The 22,619-nt window shown below is 37.9% G+C and overlaps 1 protein-coding gene across 11 annotated transcripts in view; it reads left to right on the top strand.

Moving 5' to 3' along the window:
• Window positions 1-22,619, top strand: part of ZNF385B (zinc finger protein 385B) — a 366,359-nt gene that overhangs the window by 304,923 nt on the left and 38,817 nt on the right.

Here is a 22,619-nt window from a genome sequence, read left to right on the forward strand (position 1 = left end):
GAGATAAAGTTGTGCTAATTTATACTTGTAATCTCCAAATAGTTTCCTTTTTTATCTTTAACAGTGCCCACTGCATATTCTCTGAAATGTAGCTTTCATTATCTCTGACCTGTGAACTTGAGGTGACCTGGTTTTTGCTCTGGAAAGAAATAACATTCTATATTATTTGAGAGACACGTATGGAATCCTTTTTTTGTGATGATTTATTTGTTCATATCATGAATTTTTGGCTTTTTTTTTTATACCATTTGAGAGGAATGGGAAAGAATAGACTTATTAAAGGAGACTTAGGTTATTCATTAGTTTTGTAAATTAAATCATGTATGCCAAAAAAATACCCTATATGCACTTTTAAACTAAAAATACCAACAATCTCTTTTAAAGATCTAATTTATACATTTACACAGATGGTCATAGAAAGGGGTATTCACTAACATCTGTAAATGTTTGGGAAATGATGGATGTCTCTATTTGTACAATGTCAAAAAGAATTACTGAATGTGCAGATATAGATTAAAAAATACAAAATTTGAATATCTGAAAGGCATTCTTTTCAAGGTAGTTTTCTGGAGATCTAGACATTGAATAATTGTTTTTTGCATAAATTTCCATTTTTATAAATGCAGTAAATTCTTATTAATTTGGACAACACTAATTAGGGATTTGTGATAATTCAGGTACGGGCTAAATTGTGCTTTTGTTTGGTCTAAATTTGTTCTTCAAAGATAATGCAAATGAGTATTACAAAGAAGGATGAAGCATAGAGATTTAGAATACCAATAGAACCAATTCTTCTGTGATTATGTAAGCACTTTAAGGGCACTGATTAAAATGCAAACAATGATATAATTTAAAATAATTCTTATATACTTTAACACATCACCTAAGAATCTCTGATAGCTAACAGCATTTCTTCCAAAATGTTCAACTTTTCAATTTTTTTTTTACCATTCATTATGCCCTTTACCCAGATTATTCCACATTGTTGAGGTTTTTCCAAAATTATAATCATCTAGTAATACCTAATCCCATTCTCTTTTTTTAAAAGCAAATGATATTTCTATGACTTGGTTAGTATTTTCCCAGGAACTCTTTTGAGTCAAGTGTTTGAACTTACAGGGTATCTAGGTTTTATAGTTCAGACCAAACAAGCATTGTTTTGAAGGATGACTTATCCAATTTAGTTACCTGCACTGATCAAATTGAATGAATGATCCATAAGTCACTGATTTTGTGTTCTGACCTGGGGCAATCTTGATAGACAAGTGAGTGAGCCACTGTATATAAGAATTGTCTTTCCAATAATTGTGGAATTAGTCTGTTTGGAATCTGTTCATCCCACAATGAGGTGGATCAAGCAGCCAGATCCCAAAAATCATACCAACTGGTAACCCCTGCTTCAGTCCACGGTTTCTCACCATAGGCAGAAGTCAGTCAGGAATTTGAAATAAGTTCGGTTCAGTTCAGCCACTCAGTCGTGTCCAACTCTTTGCAACCCCATATACGGCAGCACACCAGGCCTCCCTGTCCAACACCAACTCCCAGAGCCTGCTAAACTCATGTCCATTGATTCGGTGATGCCATCCAACCATCTCATCCTCTGTTGTCCCCTTCTCCTCCCGCCTTCAATCTTTCCCAGCATCAGGGTCTTTACCAATGAGTCAGTTCTTCACATCAGGTGGCCAAAGGATTGTAGTTTCAGCTTCAGCATCAGTCCTTCCAATGAATATTCAGGACTGATTTCCTTTAGCTTGAACTGGCTGGATCTCCTTGCAGTCCAAGGGACTCTCAAGAGTCTTCTTCAACACCACAGTTCAAAAGCATCAACTCTTCGGCGTTCAGCTTTCTTTATAGTCCAACTCTCGCATCCATACATGACCACTGGAAAAAACCATAGCCTTGACTAGATGGACCTTTTATGGCAAAGTAATGTCTCTGCTTTTTAATATGCTATCTAGGTTGGTCATAGCTTTTCTTCTAAGAAGCAAGCGTCTTTTAATTTCATGGCTGCAGTCACCATCTGCAGTGATTTTGGAGTTCAAAAAAATAAAGTCTGTCACTCGTTCCATTGTTTCCTCATCTATTTGCCATGAAGTGGTGGGACCAGATGCCATGATCTTAATTTTCTGAATGTTCAGTTTTAACTGAAGTATGTAGGAGATACTTATTTGATTATGACCACTCCTGATACCAAAAATCTTTACTCTCTTAGTCACTTAACATTCTCAGAATTCAGGTTTCTAACCAGTATTCACCTCTTTAGTCCAGCTTTTATTACTCACCCCATTGTTGGCCAGCCTTCAGCCACAATGGCTTTCTTTCATTTTGATAAAGCTGCAAAGCTACTTCTTCACCCTTCCTTTTGGCCTAACATTAATGAAAGTTATTGTCTAGTTGTGGAAAACAATTATTATAAAATTTAATAATGTTTAAGTTGTGAGCAGTACTATAGAGAAAAGCATCCAGAAAGTTAAGATGTGACCTAATCTGGGGGATCATGGAAGGCTCCTTAAGAATATAGTATTTGGGCTGTGTTCTTCAAGGTAAATAGGGATTAACTAGGAAAAGAGAGAGGATTATAGGCATGTGCAAAAAGACAGCACTATGCTTCTACTCCAGCCACACTCTCTTTCAGTCCCTCCGAGAAAAACAAAGAGCCAGCTACCAAGTGAAACTAGAGGTAGGTAGGGAGTAAGACATAGAGGTCTTGAATGTGATGATTTTAGATTTTAAACCAAGAACAGTGAAAAGATGTCAAGAATTTTAAACAGAGGAATGATATGTTAAGATTTGCATTTTTTTGATGTTTGCATAATACCCTTTTTATTTTTTTATTCGTAATTATTTTATTTTATTTTTAAACTTTAAAATATTGTATTAGTTTTGTCAAATATCAAAATGAATCCGCCACAGGTATACATGTGTTCCCCATCCTGAACCGTCCTCCCTCCTCCCTCCTCCCTCCCCATACCATCCCTCTGGGTTGTCCCAGTGCACCAGCCCCAAGCATCCAGTATCATGCATCGAACCTGGACTGGCGACCCTAATTTGCATTTTTAAAATATCACTTTGGCCACTGTGTGGAGAATAGATCATAAGTGAGCAGGAAGGGGCCTTTGGGCGATCACTAAAGAGGCTGTTGCAGCAGTCCAGGTAAAAGATAATGGCAGTTGGGACCAAGGTGGTTGTCCTTGTTCAGTCACTCAATCATGTCTAACTCTTTGTGACCCCATGGACTGCAGCATGCCAGGCTTCCCTGTCCTTCACATCTCTCGGAATTTGCTCAATCTCATGTCCATTGGGTAGGTGATGCCATCCAACCATCTCATCCTCTGTTGCCCCCTTCTCCTCTTGCCTTCAGCCTTTTCCAGCTTCAGGGTCTTTTTCTATGAGTTTGCTCTTTGCATCAGGTAGCCAAAGTATTGCAACTTCAGCTTCAGCATCAGTCCTTCCAATGAATATTCAGGACTGATTTCCTTTAGAATGGACTGGTTTGATCTCCTTGCAGTCCAAGGGACTCTCAAGAGTCTTCTCCAACACCACAGTTCAAAAGCATCAATTCTTCGGTGCTCAGCCTTTGTTATTGTCCAACTCTTACATACATACATGACTACTGGAAAAACCATAACTTTGATTATATGGACTTTTGTAGGCAAAGTAATGTCTCTGGTTTTTAATATACTTTATAGGCTTGTCATTGCTTTTCTACCAAGTTGTGGCGTGATTGTATTTGACATATTAAGAATTGTCTTGATTAGACAAGTATTGAGGAGGTAAAATCTATAGGACTTAGTGATTAAACATGGAGTGGAGATAGAGTGTGACAATGAGAATGAACCCTAGGCTTGGCTCCTACAAAACATGTAGAGTGGTGCCATTAGCAGAAAAGGAATGCTAGAAGGAGTAGGTGATTTTGGCAATAAAGCAGAAACAAATGATACAAGGAGTTTGATTTTGAACTTATGTCTAAGGTGCTTTGAGATATCCAGGTGGATATGATGAATCTAGAGCTCAGGAGAGCAATCTGGACCAGAAAGGTAGAAACCAGGAAATTATTGGTGTAGATCTAGGTGCCTGGGAAAGTTGTGTGGGTAAAACTGAATGGAATTAGACAGTAAAGTTTGGAATGAGAAGACAAGAAGGCTTAAAACTGAGCTTTGGGGTATAATAACAATTGAATGACTGGACAGGGGAAGATGAGCCTGCAAATCGTTCTGAAATGTAGATGAGGGAACACCAAACAAAGAAAGAGCTAAGTCAAAAGTGCCTTCCAGAAGTGAGAGATCAGGAGGGTCATGGATCACTGGTTGATCAAGCCAGATGAGGAATAAACAATGTTCTTGGTTTAGGATTCAGGGCACTGGTGTCTTCGTGATGTCTGTTTCAGTGGATTGAGGTGGACTAGATTAGAGAAGAGAAATTGGAGATGCACCTACAGTTAATTGAACAGATTTGTCTGCAAAAGGAAGCCAAAAGTTTGAAAAGCTCATGTTGAAAGTCAGTTGAGGGATAGTCTCTTCTGAGTTGGAGAGATCAGGCCTTGTTTAAAAATATGGATGGCAATGATAAGGATTTCGTTTGGGAAGGGGGAGTCCAGTATAAATGTTAAAAAGGAGAAGGGGTGATAGACATTGAAGAAGGCAAAAGGAAACAGAATATATAGACAGAGACTTGCCTTGATGGGAGGAATAGCTCCTTCTCTATTAAAGCTCTGACTGTTGGTTTATAGAACCTCCTGAGATTTGAAATCTGTGTGTTTAGGAACCCCATTTGTCTTTGACTTGCTGTGATAAGAACCTTCTAGTTACTCTACTGTCTTTTTTTTTTTTTTTTCTTTTCCTAGGTCTTAGCTGGATCAGATTGTGCTAGAACAAAAGCCCTCAATGGCTTCTCATTAGCTACCTAATTAAGTATGGTATTTGTTAGCTACCTTCCTACTATCTAGTATTTAAGACCCAAATAATAAGGCACTTGTCCTTCTAATAATTTTCCATTCCTGTTCCACACACATTGCACTCAAACTGAATTATTCACATTTCCCTAAACAAAAATTGATTTTTCCATATATTTCTTTCCTTATAGCTTTATTATTAGTAGTATATATCTCTTGTCTTGGGAATTCTTTCCATTATTGAAGGCCCTTTCAAAACTCTTTCTTTTTGCAAATTTTCATACCATTTTATTAAGCCCCAGGAAAAGGTATGTGCACATTTTGTTGCCTGATTCCCAGAAATAGGTTTAGGAAAACAGATAATTATAATATATCCATAATGACAAATTAGGGTATGGAAAATAATTAGGAAATTTTTAAATATCTGGTTTGATTCAATTAAAGCATTTTAAAATCATTTCTAGTTATAAAAAGAAGAAAAATAATCTTTTGAAGCATCTAATGCCTATTTTTGCATCATGAGTGACAGGACAACTTTGAAAAGCAACCTATATATCTGTAAACAAGGTACAGTTGAGATATCAATTCAGTTCACTCACTCAGTGGTGTCCGACTCTTTGAGACCTGTGGACTGCAGCAACCCAGGCTTCTCTGTCCATCACCAACTCATGAAACTTGCTCAAACTCGTCCATCAAGTCAGTGATGCCATCTAGCCATCTCATCCTCTATCGTCCCCTTCCCCTCCTGCCCTCAATCTTTCTGAGCATTGGGGTCTTTTCCAGTGAGTCAGTTCTTTGCAGCACCTGGCCAAAGTATTGGAGTTTCAGCTTCAGCATCAGTCCTTCCAAAGAATATTCAGGACTGATTTCCTTTAGAATGGACTGGCTGGATCTCCTTGCAGTCCAAGGTACTCTCAAGAGTCTTGTCCAACACCACAGTTCAAAAGCATCAATTCTTCATTGCTCAGCTTTCTTTATAGTCCAACTGTCACATCCATACATGACTACTGGAAAAACCATAGCCTTGACTAGATGGACCTTTGTCAGCAAAGTAATGTCTCTGCTTTTTAATATGCTGTCTAGGTTGATCATAACTTTTCTTCCAAGGAGCAAGTGTCTTTTAATTTCATGGCTACAGTCACCATCTGCAGTGATTTTGGAACCCCAAAACATAAAGTTTGTCACTGTTTCCATTGTGTCCCCATATATTTGCCATAAAGTGACAGGACCAGATGCCATGATTTTAGTTTTCTGAATGTTGAGCTTTAGCCAGCTTTTTCACTCTCTTCTTTCACTTTCATCAAGAGGCTCTTTAGTCTCTCTTCACTTTCTGTCAAAAGGGTGGGGTCATCTGCATATCTGAGGTTACTGATATTTCTCCTGGCAGTCTTGATTCCAGCTTGTGCTTCATCCAGCCCAACATTTCACATGATATACTCTGCATATAAGTTAAATAAGTAGGGTGACAATATACAGGCTTGACGTACTCCTTTCCTGATTTGGAACCAGTCTGTTGTTCTATGTCCAGTTCTAACTGTTGCTTCTTGACCCACATACAGATTTCTCAGGAGGCAGGTAAGGTGGTCTGGTATTCCTATCACTTCCCACAGTTTGTTGTGATCTACACAGTCAAAGGCCTTGGTGTAGTCAATAAAGCAGAAGTAGATGTTTTTTTGGAACTCTCTTGCTTTTTTGATGATCCAACCCATGTTGGCAATTTGCTCTCTGGTTCCTCTGCCTTTTCTAAATCCAGCTTGAACATCTGGAAGTTCATGATTCATGTACTATTGAAGCCTGGCTTGGAGAATTTTGAGCATTACTTTGCTAGCATGTGAGATGAATGCAATTGTGCGGTAGTTTGAACATTCTTTGGCATTGCCTTTCTTTGGGAATTGTAAACTAAAATGAACTGGCATGGGTGAATTTAACTCAGATGACCATTATATCTACTACTGTGGCAGGAATCCCTTAGAAGAAATGGAGTAGCCCTCATAGTCAACAAAAGAGTCCAAAATGCAATACTTGCATGCAGTCGCAAAAACAACAGAATGATCTTTGTTCATTTCCAAAGCAAGCCATTCAGTATCACAGTTCAGTTCAGTTCCGTTCAGTCACTCAGTCGTGTCCGACTCTTTGTGACCCTATGAATCATGGCATTCCAGGCCTCCCTGTCTGTCACCAACTCCCGGAGTTTACTCAAACTCATGTCCATCAAGTCGGTGATGCCATCCAGCCATCTCATCCTCTTGTCATCCCCTAATCCAAGTCTATTCCCCAACGACTAATGCCAAAGAAGCTGAACAATTCTTGAAGACCTACAGACCTTCTAGAACTAATACACAAAAAAGATGTCCTTTTCATTATAGGGGACCAGAATTCAAAAGTAGGAAATCAAGAGATACCTGGAGTAACAGGCAAATTTTGCCTTGGAGTACAAAATGAAGCATGGCAAAGCCTAACAGAGTTTTGCCAAGAGAATGCACTGGTCGTAGCAAACACCCTGTTGCAACAACACAAGCGAAGACTCTACACATGGACATCACCAGATGGTCAACACTGAAATCAGATTGATTATATTCTTTGCAGCCAAAGATGGAGAAGCTCTATACAGTCAGCAAAAACAAGACCAGGAGCTGACTGTGGCTCAGATCATGAACTTCTTATTGCCAAATTCAGACTTAAATTGAAGAAAGTGGGGAAAACCACAAGACCATTCTTGTATGACCTAAATCAAATCCCCTACAATTATACAGTGGAAGTGACAAGTAGATTCAAGGGATTAGATCTGATAGAATGACTGAAGAATTATGGACAGAGGTTCTTGACTTTGCTCAAGAGGAAGTGATCAAGACCATCCCCAAGATAAAGAAATGCAAAAAGGCAAAATGGTTGTCTGAGGAGGCCTTACAAATAGCTGTGGAAAGAAGAGAAGCGAAAGGCAAAAGAAAAAAGGGAAGATATACCCATCTGAATGCAGAGTTCCAAAGAATAGCCAGGAGAGATAAGAAAGACTTCCTCAGTGATCAATGCAAAGAAATAGAGGAAAACAATAGAATGGGATAGACTAGAGATCTCTTCAAGAAAATTAATGATTCCAAGGGAACATTTCATGCAAAGATGGGCACAATGAAGGACAGAAATGGTATGGACCTACCAGAAGCAGGGTTATTAAGAAGAGGTGGCAAGAATAAACAGAAGAACTATACAAAAAAGATCTTCATGACCCAGATAACCACAGTGGTGTGATAACTCCCTTAGAGACAGACATCCTGGAATGAAGAGTCAAGTGGTGCTTAGGAAGCATCACTACAGACAAAGCTAGTGGAGGTGATGGAATTCCAGCTGAGCTATGTCAAATCCTAGAAGACGATGCTGTGAAAGTGCTGCACTCAATATACCAGCAAATTTAGAAAACTCAACAGTGGCCATAGGACTGGAAAAGGTCAGTTTTCCTCCCAATCCCAAAGAAAGGGAAGGCCAAATATCAGTTGAGATATATTATGGTTCATTCATATAATGGGGTAAATATATACACTTATTTTAAAAATTAGAAAACTTTCTAATTAATGACTTTTTAAAAAATCTCTAAGATATATTGCTAAATAGAAAAAACAAAATGCAAAACAACATATGTGGTGTGTAGGCATTTGTCTAGAAATAGAAGAAAGGAAAAATACATACATATATATTTTCTTGATAGGCATGTCAGTTATCTCTGGCAGGATACACAAAGTGACAGCAATTAATTGCTAAGTCTGAAAGGTAGACTTTTCACTGTGTAGGTTCTTTTGTTTTATACTTTTCAACTGTGTGATTATATTACTTGGATGAAAAATAGATACAATTTAAATTTAAAAAAATAAAGTAATAGCTAATTGGACAAAAATGAAATTCAGTAGAAATCATGGCTGATTCAAGTTCAAAGAATGCAGATATTCCAAAATATTGTAACTATTGATTGAAAAGAATAGAAAATCATCCTTTTAAAGCCTTTCTGATACTATATATATATATAATATTCAATTCAGAACTTTTTATTGAGTCTATACTATGTAGACAGCATATTCAAAAGCAGAGACATTACTTTGTCAACAAAGGTCCATCTAGTCAAGGCTATGGTTTTTCCAGTGGTCATGTATGGATGTGAGAATTGGACTATAAAGAGGGCTGAGAGCAGAAGAATTGATACTTTTGAACTGTGGTGTTGGAGAAGACTCTTGAGAGTCCCTTGGACTGCAAGGAGATCCAACCAGTCCATCGTAAGGGAAATCAGTCCTTGGTGTTCATTGGAAGGACTGATGTTGAAGCTGAAACTCCAATATTTTGGCCACCTGATGCAAAGAGCTGACTCATTTGAAAAGACCCTGATGCAGGGAAAGATTGAGGGCAGGAGGAGAAGGGGATGACAGAGGATGAGATGGTTGGATGGCATCACCAACTCAATGGACATGGGTTTGGGTGGACTCCGAGAGTTGGTGATAGACAGGGAGGCCTGGTGTGCTGTGGTTCATGGGGTCGCAAAGAGTTGGATACGACTGAGCGACTGAACTGAACTGAACTGATATCATGTAATAGGTGCTTCAGAAGATTCAAAGATGAGTAAGACATGGTTCACGTTGATCTTATCATATATGAACGACTTTTGTTGTGATTCTTATTGGTGAGCAGAACTTTTAAAACAATATTGCATGACATCAAAAATGAAAGGCCACTTAGCATTCATTGATTATATTGAAATATTTTGGTATTTATCAATGAATCAAAAGTATGGGCATTTTTATTTTAGTTTTTGCTCTGGCAAACCAGTTTCTTATATGTGAGGAAGGTTGACCAGCTTAATCTGGAGTAGCAACTTCTAGCTCAATCTGATACTTTAATGTAAAAATAGCATTAACATGACTCAGGTTAGCTAAGTGACTACTAAAGATGTACAGTTTTATTATTTTCTCTTACTTGTATTTGTATGTTTTGAAAATGGTATGGTATTAATCTTAATATTTACATATTTTACTTAATTTTAAATTATAAAATGTCTACTGGGCTTTAAAAATTGGTTTAATGCTTTGGGGTAGGGGTTTTACAAAAACCTATTTTGTAAAAGAGGTTTTCAATGACTAATGCTTGCTAAATAAATAATATATGAAACATATTATAAAACATCACTAAAGCCATTCTTCAGCCAATTTTCCAAGCATAGCACTTTCAAACTTATTTTCCCACTTTTGTCTACATTAAGGATATTATATACCAAATATAAGGAGACACATTGCAAATCCTAATTTTAGATTTATTTTGTATCATTTATGTAAATTTCTTTAATATGTAAATGGAAGTAAATGTAATACCTTCTAGACTGATTAAAAATTAATGTATGGAAGCCTGGGAGCCTAATTTAAAGGACCATCAGAAGACTTGAATTAGTTAGCTGTAGAGTCACAGCTTTAATGCGGAGACTTGAATTATATTGCATTACTTATCACTGAGTAACAAAAATCACTCTTAGAAAGCACACAATGGCAATCCATTTCTCCACTGAAAGATAGCAGCACTCTCAAACCCTTTAGGAACTTGGGATGTAACTCTGAAATCACTGTAAACTCTTCTTTATATTTCAAGGTAGTAGAAAATTATTAACTAAAATGTGTCAGTTTAATATAGAATTTGAAATTAGTTTGAGAGAAGTGGATAATTTTGAGAGCTTTGGGGTAAATCATAAAATAAGATACTCAAGAATAGTAAGTAATTATTAGTAAATCCTTAATGTTTTATATCATATTATAAAGATAGAAGATGATATCCATGTATTTCATAAAAATTCTAAGATTTAGAAGTTCTAACAGATGAGGTCCTCTATGCAAAAGTCTTTGAGACAATTAGGTATTTTCATAAATTATAAATGTTCCCGTTATTACATATTCAAGATTATGTTCATATACAGAGAGCTAATTTTCTCATTTGAGTATAATAACTTATAGAATATGCTTCATCAGTATTCTGTGTGAAGTTCATGATTTACTCCCCTTATGATTTAGAAGAGAGGTTAAAGGCATATTTTCCCTGTGTTCATTTACTTCCATCTTGCCTTAGTTAAACCCTAGTGGACATACTAGGAGTTGGCACACACCTTATCATTAAATTGACTCAAATGTTGACCCCCAGCCCAAAATACAAAGTAAATAAACCTTTCAAAAATTGTAAATGAATCAGAGAGGTAAGCAGCCTTATTTTCTTAGGGTAAGCATCTCAGATACTTTTTGCTTAATTCTTAACTAAATTGTGATGATGTTAAAGAAATCGTGACATTAAATAAGACTCATTTTATTATCCATTATCTATATTGAAAAAAATTACCTAAACCTATCTCCAGGGCTTCCTGGTATCTCAGACAGTAAAAAATCCACCTGCAATGCAGGAGACCTGGGTTCAATCCCTAGGTTCGGAAGATCCCATGAGAAGGAAACGGCAACCCAGTCCAGTATTATTGCCTGGAGAATCCCATGGACAGAGGAGCCTGGCAGACTACAGTCCATTGGGGTCACAAAGAGTCAGACACAACTGAGCAACTAACACTTTCATTTTCACTTAAAACCTATTTCCATTAGGTTGATGGAGGGAAAAAAATCTTTTTCAAAATACAGTCTCTACAAGTGTACCCCAGTGTTCACTGCAGCACTGTTTACAATAGCCAGGACAGGAAGCAACCTGATTCATCCATCATAAGACAAATGGATAAGAAAGCTGTGGTGCATATACACAATGGAGTATTCAGTTCAGTTCAGTTGAGTAGCACAGTCGTGTCCGATTCTTTGCGACCCCATGAACTGCAGCACGCCAGGCCTCCCTATCCATCACCAGCTCCTGGAGCTCATCCAAACTCATGTCCATCGAGTCGACAATGCCATCCAAACATCTCATCCTCTGTCGTCCCCTTCTCCTCCTGCCCCCAATCCCTACCAGCATCAGAGTCTTTTCCAATGAGTCAGCTCTTTGCATGAGGTGGCCAAAGGACTGCAGTTTCAGCTTTAGCATCAGTCCTTCCAAAGAACACCCAGGACTGATCTCCTTTAGGATGGACTGGTTGGATCTCCTTGCAGTCCAAGGGACTCTCAAGAGTCTTCTCCAACACCACAGTTCAAAAGCATCAATTCTTCAGCACTCAGCTTTCTTCATAGTCCAAGTTTCACATCCATACATGACCACTGGAAAAACCATAGGCTTGACCAGATGGACCTTTGTTGGCAAAGTAATGTCTCTGCTTTTGAATATGCTGTCTAGGTTGGTCCTAACTTTCCTTCCAAGGAATAAGCGTATTTTAATTTCATGGCTGCAGTCACCATCTGCAGTGATTTTGGAGCCCCCAAAAAATAAAATCTGACACTGTTTCCACTGTTTCCCCATCTATTTCCCATGAAGTGATGGGATCAGATGCCATGACCTTCATTTTCTGAATGTTGAGCTTTAAGCCCACTTTTTCACTCTCCTCTTTCACTTTCATCAAGAGGCTTTTGAGTTCCTCTTCACTTTCTGCCATAAGGGTGGTGTCATCTGCATATCTGAGGTTATTGATATTTCTCCTGGCAATCTTGATTCCAGCTTGTGCTTCTTCTAGCCCAGAGTTTCTCATGATGTACTCTGCATATAAGTTAAATAAGCAGAGTGACAATATACAGCCTTGAAGTCCTCCTTTTCCTATTTGGAACCAGTCTGTTTTCCATGTCCAGTTCTAACTGTTGCTTCCTGACCTGCATATAGGTTTCTCAAGAGGCAGGTCAGGTAGTCTGGTATTCCCATCTCTTTCAGAATTTTCCACAGTTTATTGTGACCCACACAGTCAAAGGCTTTGGCATAGTCAATAAAGCAGAAATATTACTCAGCTATTAAAAAGAATGCATTTGAATCAATTCTAATGAAGTGGATGAAACTGGAGCCTATTATACAGAGCGAAGTAAGTCAAAAAGAAATATACCAATACAGTATACTAACGCATATATATGGAATTTAGAAAGATGGTAATGATGACCCTATATGTGAGACAGTGAAAGAGACACAGATATAAAGAACAGACTTTTGGACTCTGTGGGAGAAGGCGAGGGTGGGATGATTTGAGAGAATAGCATTGAAACATGTATATTATCATATGTAAAATAGATTGCCAGTCCAGGTATGATGCATGAGACAGGGTGCTCAGGGCTGGTGCACTGGGATGACCCAGAGGGATGGGATGGGGAGGGAGGTAGGATGGGGGTTCAGGATGGGGAACACATATACACCCATGACCGATTCATGTGAATGTATGGCAAAAACCACCACAATATTATAAAGTAATTAGCCTCCAATTAAATAAATAAATTTATTTTTTTTGGTTTTTTTTTTGTTTGTTTTAATTTTATTTTATTTAACTTTACAATATTGTATTGGTCTTGCCATATATCAAAATGAATCTGCCACAGGTGTACATGTGTTCCCCATCCTGAACCCTCCTCCCTCCTCCCTCCCCATACCATCCCTCTGGGTCATCCCAGTGCACCAGCCCCAAGCATCCAGTATCGTGCATCGAACCTGGACTGGTGACTCATTTCATATATGATATTATACATATTTCAGTGCCATTCTCCCAAATCATCCCACCCTCTCCCTCTCCCACAGAGTCCAAAAGACTGTTCTATACATCAGTGTCTCTTTTGCTGTCTCGTATACAGGGGTATTGTTACCATCTTTCTAAATTCCATATATATGCGTTAGTATACTGTATTGGTGTTTTTCTTTCTGGCTTACTTCACTCTGTATAATAGGTTCCAGTTTCATCCATCTCATTAGAACTGATTCACATGTATTCTTTTTAATGGCCGAGTAATACTCCATTGTGTATATGTACCACAGCTTTCTTATCCATTCATCTGCTGATGGACATCTAGGTTGCTTCCATGTCCTGGCTATTATAAACAGTGCTGCGATGAACATTGGGGTACACGTGTCTCTTTCCCTTCTGGTTTCCTCAGTGTGTATGCCCAGCAGTGGGATTGCTGGATCATAAGGCAGTTCTATTTCCAGTTTTTTAAGGAATCTCCACACTGTTCTCCATAGTGGCTGTACTAGTTTGCATTCCCACCAACAGTGTAAGAGGGTTCCCTTTTCTCCACACCCTCTCCAGCATTTATTATTTGTAGACTTTTGGATCGCAGCCATTCTGACTGGCGTGAAATGGTACCTCATAATGGTTTTGATTTGCATTTCTCTGATAATGAGTGATGTTGAGCATCTTTTCATGTGTTTGTTAGCCATCTGTATGTCTTCTTTGGAGAAATGTCTAGTTCTTTGGCCCATTTTTTGATTGGGTCATTTATTTTTCTGGAATTGAGCTGTAGGAGTTGCTTGTATGTATTTGAGATTAGTTGTTTGTCAGTTGCTTCATTTGCTATTATTTTCTCCCATTCTGAAGGCTGTCTTTTCACCTTGCTAATAGTTTCCTTTGATGTGCAGAAGCTTTTAAGGTTAATTAGGTCCCATTTGTTTATTTTTGCTTTTATTTCCAATATTCTGGGAGGTGGGTCATAGAGGATCCTGCTGTGATGTATGTCAGAGAGTGTTTTGCCTGTGTTCTCCTCTAGGAGTTTTATAGTTTCTGGTCTTATGTTGAGATCTTTAATCCATTTTGAGTTTATTTTTGTGTATGGTGTTAGAAAGTGCTCTAGTTTCATTATTTTACAAGTGGTTGACCAGCTTTCCCAGCACCACTTGTTAAAGAGATTGTCTTTAATGCATTGTATATTCTTGCCTCCTTTGTCAAAGATAAGGTGTCCATATGTGCGTGGATTTATCTCTGGGCTTTCTATTTTAGTCCATTGATCTATATTTCTGTTTTTGTGCCAGTACCATACTGTCTTGATGACTGTGGCTTTGTAGTAGAGCCTGAAGTCAGGCAGGTTGATTCCTCCAGTTCCATTCTTCTTTCTCAAGATAGCTTTGGCTATTTGGGGTTTTTTGTATTTCCATGCAAATTGTGAAATTATTTGTTCTAGCTCTGTGAAGAATACTGTTGGTAGCTTGATAGGGATTGCATTGAATCTATAAATTGGTTAGGATAGTATACTCATTTTCACTATATTGATTCTTCCAATCCATGAACATGGTATATTTCTCCATCTATTAGTTTCCTCTTTGATTTCTTTCACCAATGTTTTATAGTTTTCTATATATAGGTCTTTAATTTCTTTAGGTAGATATATTCCTAAGTATTTTATTCTTTTCATTGCAACGGTGAATGAAATTGTTTCCTTAATTTCTCTTTCTATTTTCTCATTATTAGTGTATAGGAATACAAGGGATTTCTGTGTCTTGATTTTATATTCTGCAACTTTACTATAATCATTGATTAGTTCTAGTAATTTTCTGGTGGAGTCTTTAGGGTTTTCTATGTAGAGGATCATGTCATCTGCAAACAGAGAGAGTTTTACTTCTTCTTTTCCAATTTGGATGCCTTTTATTTCTTTTTCTGCTCTGATTGCTGTGGCCAAAACTTCCAGAACTATGTTGAATATAATGGTGAAAGTGGGCTCCCTTGTCTTGTTCCTGACTTTAGAGGAAATGCTTTCAATTTTTCACCATTGAGGATGTTTGCTGTGGGTTTGTCATATATAGCTTTTATTATGTTGAGGTATGTTCCTTCTATTCCTGCTTTCTGGAGAGTTTTAATCATAAATGGATGTTGAATTTTGTCAAAGGCTTTCTCTGCATCTATTGAGATAATCATATGGTTTTTATTTTTCAGTTTGTTAATGTGGTGTATTACATTGATTGATTTGCGGATATTGAAGAATCCTTGCATCCCTGGGATAAAGCCCACTTGGTCATGGTGTATGATCTTTTTAATGTGTTGCTGGATTCTGATTGCTAGAATTTTGTTAAAGATTTTGCATCTATGTTCATCAGTGATATTGGCCTGTAGTTTTCTTTTTTGTGTGGCATCTTTGTCAGGTTTTGGTATTAGGGTGATGGTGGCCTCATTTAAAAAATATAGTCTCTATAGTTTACAGTATTCATGATAGAATTAAGAAATTAATTTTCTGGGATGAACTTTACCTTGACCCATATATATGATTAATTTGTTTTCAAAAGGAGATTATTTTTAATTTTGGCCTACTTTGAAAGAAAGGAAATAACAGGAAGGGAGAGCAGAATTCAGCAAATGAAAGGATTTGGAGCTTAGATCACAACTGATATAGTCAGTCTCCAATAACTGTCTCTTTTATGCCCCATTCTCCTCAACTCTAAACTGGAAATATAGAGTATAGTTGGATAATCAGGGGCAGAACTTTGGATTGTGGGAATCATCTAAACGTAATAATCTGCCTTCACATAGTTGAAATATAAAACTCACTGGAAAGATGAGGCCAATTTTTGTTCACTTGGAATTGTACATAAACAATTTTATTTAAAAGATTAAAGCCCCTTCTTTAAAAAGCCACTTTTCGCTATATTCTAGGTAATTTTAAACTCAAACTGCAATTTTTTTTTAATTCATCATGTAAATTCTGTTGTGGCTGTTAGGTCCATTTATAGCTTCTCCATATTTCAATGTGTAAAGTAATTCTACCAGTGAATTATGCACCAGAAGCCTGAACATCAGTACTCTTAGCTAAGAGAGTACATTTGAAAAACTACCTTGAAGCCCACCAAAAATCTTAGCATTTTTAAGAAATGGCTTAATTTACCTATATGGAAAAGTTTGGAAAACATAAACACATACATGTGTAATGCTCATATATTCACATAGTGGCATTTTAAAAGCAGCTGTAATCCAGCATCTCTACTTCTGTTTCGTGATATTTTGATAGAATCTGAATTAGGCCCAAAGGGAATCAGCAATCTAGAGCATACATTATTTTCTTCCTGGAGTAACCACTTTTCTCTTTAATAATATAGAAATATTTGAAGTTGATGGCCTTTATACATATATACTACAAAGCCAGTAAATATGAAACACCATAGCCAGAGTTCTGGCCTTGAAGGAATCCAGAGGACCCTATTCACATTAAAGTCTGTGTGACAGTAGTCCCCCTCACCCCCCCAGCACACACAGTGCACAGCGTGGCCACCCTGGACAGGCTATAGCCCCCTGGAGTGTTTCACTTAGCTGTAACATATGAATTAGCAAAGTCATTGCATCTTTTTAAGCTGAAAATCTCCTAACGGTTATAATTGTGTTTGGACTTTGTTTTCAACAGATCCCAGTAGAGGAGGACTAAACAAAGTGAATATCAAAGCCAGTAGTACATCATTACTGATATTGCAGGCCTTAAAATTGCAAATATCAGCAGAAAGACTTATCTTTGGATTAAGTAAGCCTTTCTCTTGGGTGTATTTTATGTTTCTTATGTTGTAGCATTGTCTCTGAGAGGATGTGATCTTATCAATGCAACAAATGTGCAAAAAAATAAAGCATGTTTAGAGTTGAATGTAGCCTTATGTTAAAGCAAAGATTCAAGTAATTATCTAGCTGCTCCTGCTGCTAAGTCGCTTCAGTCGTGTCCGACTCTGTGCAACCCCACCAACGGAAGCCCACAAGGCTCCCCTGTCCCTGGGATTCTCCAGGCAAGAACAGGAGTGGGTTGCCATTTCCTTCTCCAATGCGTGAAAGTGAAGTCTGTCAGTCGTGTCCTACTTTTAGCGACCCCATGGGCTGCAGCCTACCAGGCTCCTCCGTCTATGGGATTTTCCAGGCAAAAGTACTGGAGTGGGGTGCTATTGCCTTCTCCGAATTATGTAGCTACTGTTCAGTAAACTCTAATATATCTAACTATGGTATTTTAAGTGTCATGCTTTTATCTCAAATTATTAAATCTTCTGTATAAATAATTTAGTTGTGCTTTGAGTATAGGATTATAGTTTGCAGCAGAGGATAAAATCTGTGATTTAAAAGCAACAACGTTCTTATAGCCATCTATATAAAAGATGCCTACAAGTAGAACATTGTTTTTTACTTGTAGAATACTATGCTATATTTTCTGTTTTACACTGGATAATAATGCTGGATGTGGCAGCCTTTCCCTGTTGTTCCTTTTATATGTCTGTGTTCTAGTGATACTGAAAAGCAGCTATGCCCGGGAAACACTGCACAATTCCCAGGACTTCACTTGCCCAGCACATGCTGGTCCCTCTACCTGAAATGCCTCTGCCTCCACACTGCCTCTTCAGAACTCCACCCTAGAAGTAGGGCACAGCTCTGATATTCCTTTTCCTTGAAGCCCCCACGGTCCTCCTCCAATCCAAAGAGATTTACCTCTCCTCTGACTCCCAGATTTCTTTGTTCCAGTTTATCTTCCATTTTATAGTTTCACTCTCTGTTTGGGTTATAGTTTTTTATACGTCCGTCTTTTCTTCCAACTACCATTCTTTTTTTTTTTTTTTAATTTTTAAACTTTACATAATTGTATTAGTTTTGCCAAATATCAAAATGAATCCGCCACAGGTATACATGTGTTCCCCATCCTGAACCCTCCTCCCTCCTCCCTCCCCATACCATCCCTCTGGGTCGTCCCAGTGCACTAGCCCCAAGCATCCAGTATCGTGCATCGAACCTGGACTGGCATCTCGTTTCATACATGATATTTTACATGTTTCAATGCCATTCTCCCAAATCTTCCCACCCTCTCCCTCTCCCACAGAGTCCATAAGACTGTTCTACATCAGTGTCTCTTTTGCTGTCTCGTACACAGGGTTATTGTTACCATCTTTCTAAATTCCATATATATGCATTAGTATACTGTATTGGTGTTCTTGTGAGCAAGGGGCCTTTGTTTTTAATCTTTCACAATGTCTAGCATATGGCAGGTGTAATTCCCTGTGGAATAATCAGGGTTTTTTTTCCCCCTTGTTAATTTAGGCTGGTTTATGGTAGTTTGTTTGACATCTGTTTTATTTGGCATTTTCGTATATAGAGTATATACATTTTTTTTTCTGAAAAGTAACTGGCCTCTGCTACTTCCCAACTAACACTGCTTGAGGCATTGAAATCTAAGGTCTCAGAAAAATCAGTGCCAACAGTTTTAATGATACACTTTCTGTAATTAAGGGAACAGTTCCAATTACATTTTAAGATGCAAAACAATTGGGTCTCTTAGTAAATAAATAGTTGAGGACTTCCTCCAGTGACTTTACTCTGCTCCAGCCACCTGCCAGTTTGTGTTTGGGCTGTTCGTTCTGCCCAAAGAAAACATAGTTCAGTGTCTTCTTTCAAGATCCTATCTACCTCTCTGAAGTCCAAACTAGAAATAAGGTAAAAAACAGATATGGGAGCTCAGCGAATTATCGAATTTCTCATTATAGCATTTTTATTTGTAAAGTAATGCATTATCTCATTATTTATCTTTTTTCTTTGGACCAGTAGGGTCCTAAGAGAAGTGGAGATTTCAGAAAGTGAGGGGCCTTAGTAATAAAGATAGAGATGAATGGAAGGAAAAAACATCCCAGGATGTCATCTCCTGTCCAAGCTATTCCTCTGCCATTGGGTGGTCAGGTAGCTACTGGAGTGACCTCTGTAAGAGCCTAGATATCAATGAATTCCTGTGTGAAAGTCAGTATGATGCTTTGGGTAACTCTCTGATTTTGACAATTCTTGGCAAGGGGTTTATTTGATTACTGCCAGTTTAGGGTGTATAGAAGTACTTTTGGAAGGGAATCAGAAAGCAAGCCATTAGTGCTAGACAAATAGGTTGCTGATTACTCGCTGAGGTATAAAATAAGTTCATTTGGTTAGCCAAGTCTCTCAGAAAGGATACAAGAACCATCGCTGATCAGGCTTAATCGTCTTGCCTCATTCATAGGTTCTCTGGCTCTTGTCCTTGTTGCTTTCATTCCTTAATTAAGGAGATTCCCAGATAATGAAGTCAGGTTAATCGTGTTGCTATTTAACAATGTCTCAGTTTCACTTGAAGATTTGCCCAGGATTTAGAAGCTGTTGACACCTCAGATACAGTACTGAGGACAGCAAAGTGCTACTAAACCAAGAATATCACAGGGAATTGGAAAGATGCCAAGCATGAGTGAGTGGGGTCTGCCACTGTCTCAACTCGGGATCTTTCACAAACAGCAGCGAGCAGAGGCTAAGAAGGCTTGTTTCACTTTTCTTAAGGCCCCAGAACTCAAAAGGAAGGTGAATCACGGCTCAAGAGAGCTCTTTCTATCTTGGCATCCAGTGAGGTGTCACTTAGCTGGCTCTTTAATCCCAAGTGCTAATTGATGCTGTTAGCTTTCTGCAAGGGTGCCAGGAAATAATAATGAGGAAGTGACACTCCACTTATCTTGTGCTAGGAGGTTTTATTTAGAGAACTTGATGTTTCTTTAGCCAAAGGACACTAAAGTAACATCTCACTATTTAGTATACTTGGAAAGATGAATTAACTAGGCGGTCTCCTGATGTCTTGTAGAAATTGTTATATACCAAACAAGCGGGCCTTTCTTAGCTACTCAACAGAAGGTTCAGGCCTAACATACTATGTTAGTGTTAGTTTGGCCAGAAAGTTCGTTTGAGTTTTTCCATAGCATCATACATAAAAGTCCAATTTTCAATTGGAACTTTTTCAATCCAATAAATTTATTTCCATGAATTAAGAAGATAGTCCCTACTCATAGAAACTTCTACTAAAGTATAATCCTTCACTTAGTCATTAAAAGCAGTGGGCTTTGTATGTAATTTTTTTACTTCTAATAAAATTATATTGTTAATTTAGTGTATGTGTATGTTTAAAATGAGGATACATAGTTATTTGGGCTCCTTTGGTGGCTCACCATTAAAGAATCTACCTGCCAACCAGGAGATGTGGGTTTGATCCCTGGGTCAGGAAGATCCCCTGGAGAAGAAAATGGCAACCCATTCCAGTATTCTTGCCTGGGAAATCCCATGGCAGAGGAGCCTGGTGGGCAAAAGAGTTGAACAAGACTCAGTGACTGAAGCAACAACAATAATGTATAGTTAAATAGGGGTACACGTGGACGCATTTCAGATCCACAAAGTGCCTTCTATACCAACCTGTGTGACTTCTGATAAAGTATTTAACTTCTCGTGCCCAGTGTTCTATTTGTAAAGTGTTGACCAATAATTGTACCTACCTTACAGGGTATTATGATAATTATATGAGCAAACACACATAATACATTTAGAAATGTTCTTGGCAGAGGCTCAATAATATTGGTCATTGTTGTTATTTCTTCATGTTATCAATTTTTAGTTTTATTTGTGTATTTTCTTAATTTATGCCTACCCAACAGTATTTGCTGGATTTAACCATTCTCAGATGTTAATAAAACTTAATATTACACTTTTTCCTCCCTTAGGATTGGATTTTTTTCAACTTGACAGAGAACAGCATGAGAAGTCCTTGAGCAAACCAACTAAGAACAATGATAAGTCAATGATAGTCTAAAATAATATTTATGAAAACATATTCAGAAAGTTAGGGACTAAGTATAGTCAATTCAAATCTGTTGACCTTGGGGGATCCAGGTTATGTGCTAGGAAAATCACATATATTTAGTTGAAATGTAGAAGTAAAATCTAACTCCTGTCCATTGCCACATCTACCTACACACACACACACACACACACACACAACCTATATTCTGCTTGCTGAGGAAAATGGATGAAAATATGAGTATTACCATCTTCAAACACACACAAGTGTATATAAGGAAAACTGAAGTTAAAAAAGTTATTATTTTAGGAATCTTCGAACAGAAACTTTCGCTTTCGCTTCTTATTTTATATAACAGGCTTATCAGCATCTTTACCTTTCTAACCAAGCTAATACACCATATAATATATGTTTTAGTTTGTTTATATTTTGGGGGTCTGTTTTAAATGAAATTAGAGCCGCTGCTGCTAAGTCGCGTCAGTCATATCCAACTCTGTGCGACCCCATAGACGGCAGCCCACCAGGCTCTGCTGTCCCTGGGATTCTCCAGGCAAGAACATTGGAGTGGGTTGCCATTTCCTTCTCCAATGCATAAAAGTGAAAAGGGAAAGTGAAGTCGCTCAGTCGTGTCCAACTCCTAGCAATCCTGTGGACTGCAGCCCACCAGGCTCCTCCGTCCATGGGATTTTCCAGGCAAGAAGAGTACTGGAGTGGGGTGCCATTGCCTTCTCTGAAATTGGAGCAAATATACTTAATTCTTCAGTTAACATGTGCATTATACTAGAAGCCAAAAAGGTAAAATCCTTGTTCTTTAGGTAGAGGAAAATTTTCCAAAAATCAGCAAATTGACTAAATGTTTTCTTGTTTTTCCATAACTTGTTTTTTGTCTTTTGAAAATTTTTAAAAATCACTTGCCTTGATCACTCTTTTTTTTTTTTGATCTAGTATTGAAGTCACAGTTTCACCTATGCTTTGAGTATACGTGAATGTAGTACTAACTGCTTTGACTTCAGAATCACATCTGAGATCAGAAGCAAGCATTGTCCCTATTTCCTTTGTGGCTTCTATTGTCTGTTCTTAGAATTGGAGTCATCAGAATGACACGTTAAGCACATAGAGATGACTCCACAATGCAGTGCCATTTCCACTCTCTAGCTGGTTGCTTTGTCACATCACTTGCTCTCAGAGCAGAGCCAAGAGAAATATAGGTGCAGGGAAGACAGATTTGTAGCTAAAAGGAAACTAAATGAAGTGGTCGTGTAAGGTCTTACCCAGGTAGGACACTCAAGGTGCTTGTTGCCGGCCAAACATTCGACAAG

The sequence above is a fragment of the Bos taurus genome, chromosome 2 (genome assembly GCF_002263795.3).
Source record: "Bos taurus isolate L1 Dominette 01449 registration number 42190680 breed Hereford chromosome 2, ARS-UCD2.0, whole genome shotgun sequence".
In the NCBI taxonomy this organism is placed as follows: Eukaryota; Metazoa; Chordata; class Mammalia; order Artiodactyla; family Bovidae; genus Bos; species Bos taurus.